The sequence below is a fragment of the Peromyscus eremicus genome, chromosome 4 (assembly GCF_949786415.1).
Source record: "Peromyscus eremicus chromosome 4, PerEre_H2_v1, whole genome shotgun sequence".
NCBI lineage: Eukaryota > Metazoa > Chordata > Mammalia > Rodentia > Cricetidae > Peromyscus > Peromyscus eremicus.
In genome coordinates, this window is record NC_081419.1 from 75,404,272 (window position 1) to 75,406,754 (window position 2,483).

At 43.3% G+C, this 2,483-nt stretch overlaps 1 pseudogene; it reads right to left on the reverse strand.

Moving 5' to 3' along the window:
- Window positions 1–1,072: 1,072 nt before the first annotated feature.
- Window positions 1,073–1,729, reverse strand: LOC131907821 (translation initiation factor eIF-2B subunit beta-like; annotated as a pseudogene).
- Between the last annotated feature and the right edge of the window lie 754 nt (window positions 1,730–2,483).

The following is a 2,483-nucleotide window of genomic DNA, read 5'->3' on the forward strand; positions in this document are numbered from 1 at the left end:
CTTCCCTCCCTTATCTGAACTGTGGCTCATCCCCCTCCAACTCCTCGTATTCCTTTTCTACATTAAGTTTTCTTCTCAGAACTTATCACTACCTGGCACATTGTATGTTTTATCCATTTTGTTTACTAAGTGTTTTATGCTTCTAGAGGCAAATACTTCTACACTTTTGCACAATTCTATGTCTCAAACCCTAGAGCCATATCTGACACCCGGTAAAGGCAGCAATTCACCTGCTGAAAAATTAAATTAATATTTGAATGACTCACAGAAGGAAGGAGAGCTATTAATCTTTATTTTGCCAGTTGGGAAAATCAAGGTTAACACAGATTCAGTAATTTATCCATGGTCACACAGTGAGCTAAAGTGTGAATACAAATTTATCCAATTTTTGCTTTTTTTTTTTTACAGCCTTTACACCTTCTACACTGACATACTTTCAATTATTAAAAGTAAAACCAGTTGAGTACTTATTACTACACCAATCCAGGTCCTATGTGGGAAATAAATAGGTTACTGAGACCTTGATTTTTCCCTTGAAGATAATATGGAGAGCAGCAATGACCATAGATGAGTAAGTATCTCTGTATTAAGATAGGGAATCTGGACATTGCAGTAAAAAAAAAAAAAAAAAAACACAATTATACTATATTAGTTACTTGGAGGGTGGGGACAGGTGAGCAGTTTCCAGTAGCTTTTAGTGATACCACCTAGGAAAAGGTTGGAAGCCATTTCTGAGCAAACAACAACCCAGCAAAGAGTCACGATATATGTAACACACCACAGAGCCTGAAGGTTGAAATTCCTGAAACAACACAGCCTGGTCACAAAGTGGCCCCCAAATCAACAGGTAAGCCCGCTGCTCAAGTAGGACTCAGAGGGTAAGAACAGTCCCGGACGCATGCCTCACTGGGGATGAGTAGGAAGGCAGGGAACACTGAGGTTTTCAGGCTGACTCTCTACTCCCCACTGCATTAACAACACTGTGTCTCCACTCTTCTCTGGGTCTAAGCTGGTTCCACTTAGGACAGGCGGTGTCAGAGGATGTGGCCATCGGGATGGTAGAGCTCGTTCATCAGGTGATAGATGGAAGATGGTGCATTCCCACCAATGTTGGAGATAAAGAGGGTAATGAGGTCGGGGGGCAAGTGGTCAAACACAGGACAGTGAACACTGACCTTCTCCAGAATGTCCCCTTCTGTGAAAGGAAGGACTTCTTCAGGGGCCACAAACTTGTGAGATCAATCTTCACTGGGGAACTGTGGAAAAGCTGGGCTGCAATGTTCTCCGTTGTGCCTTCCACCTCCACCAGCAGCTCATTAATCGCCTCATTAATGTTGGCATTTAGTGGGGCATAATCGAAGCTGAAATCCTCCCTCAGGCTTCTGGACGTCAAGAGTTTGTGCAGGGACCCCGGCTGATCGTTCTCATCACTGTGCCGGTGCAGTCTGCCATCATCCTCCCGGAGGATCTTGAGGAATCTCCTCACCATGTTTTCCACGGTGGTCTCGGAGGGCTGCATGGCAGTCATCCTCCTGCCTTCTCTGGGATCAACTCCATCAGCTTCCCTGCCTTGCTCCAGTGGTGGTCCGGAATGAACCGGTGCAGCAGCCTCAGGGGGTCCTGAGACTTGTCCTCAGAGCTGGCGCTGCCTGCCACCTTGCTTCAGAGTCCCCATGAAGCCCTCTATCTTCCCGGAGAACTACGAGCCCTTTGCCGCGGCACCCGGCATCTCCACCTCAATACCCCAACTTGCCGAAACCTCGACTATTACTAGTTACTTTTTCATTATTGTAACAAAATATTTGACAAAGTAACTTGAGGAAAAAAGGCTTATTTCAGCTCACAGTTTGAGGTGTAGTTCTTTTTATCACAGAAGACTCATTTTATCAAGGAAGACATGGCTGCAATTGTATTCACATTGCATTTCCAGTCCAGGAACGGGTAGGGAATGCTGGTTCTGAGTGCTCATTCTCTTTTTTACTTACTCTGGGGCCACAGACCGTGGGATGGTGCCACCTCGTCTCAAGATGGGCCTTAGTTCTTTTGTTAAACCTGTCTGAAAATACCCTCAGACAAAACAAAAGATGTGTTTGCTTGATGATTCTACCAGTACTCATACTATGAGGGTGTTACACTCTTTGAAGTACAAAAAGAACTTTTCAGCTAGATTCAGGACGTTATGGAAGACTCCTTAATGAAGATGGCATTTGTACTGAGACCTGAGGAAGAATAAGAAAAAGTAAAGAGAAATAATTCAGAAAAAAAAATAATAACATAGGAATAAGACCATAATTGAACAGCAAGAAAATATACCTAATTCATAGGCAAGCTGAATACCATCACAGGAAAAATAATTTAGTTAAGCTAAAGGATTTGAGTTAGGTTGGGAGAAAAAGAAAGATATTTAATAATCTCACTATGAGATAAGAAGAGGCCAGATAATGCATATTTTTATTAAGACACAATCTAACAGGGCAAAGCAC